The following is a 364-nucleotide window of genomic DNA, read 5'->3' on the forward strand; positions in this document are numbered from 1 at the left end:
GGGAAAACGGGCATGTCCTTGTGCGAAAGGCTGCAGGCCAGAACGCGAGCCATTCGCATCCGAGATGAAAATGACCTGAGTAAAATGGGGATGACTGCACTGCTTGGTGCGAGGAATGCCATTCCTAACGCGAGACCGTGTTTACCAAGATTCTAGTTCTTTCGATGTTCTAAAACGGGCCGGCCGCACAAGCCCGGTCCACATTTTTCTTTTATTCCGCAAACGTGTGTAGCTTAAAGAATAAGGATGAGGTGGGCAACATTTCTTTTTTCTTTATCTTCTTCAAACCGCAGTTTTGACATATTGCCATTCAGTGAAACATGGTATGCACAAACTGCGGACATCATCCGCTTCGAAGGATACA

Source organism: Amblyomma americanum, chromosome 11 (genome assembly GCF_052857255.1).
Source record: "Amblyomma americanum isolate KBUSLIRL-KWMA chromosome 11, ASM5285725v1, whole genome shotgun sequence".
Taxonomy (NCBI): domain Eukaryota; kingdom Metazoa; phylum Arthropoda; class Arachnida; order Ixodida; family Ixodidae; genus Amblyomma; species Amblyomma americanum.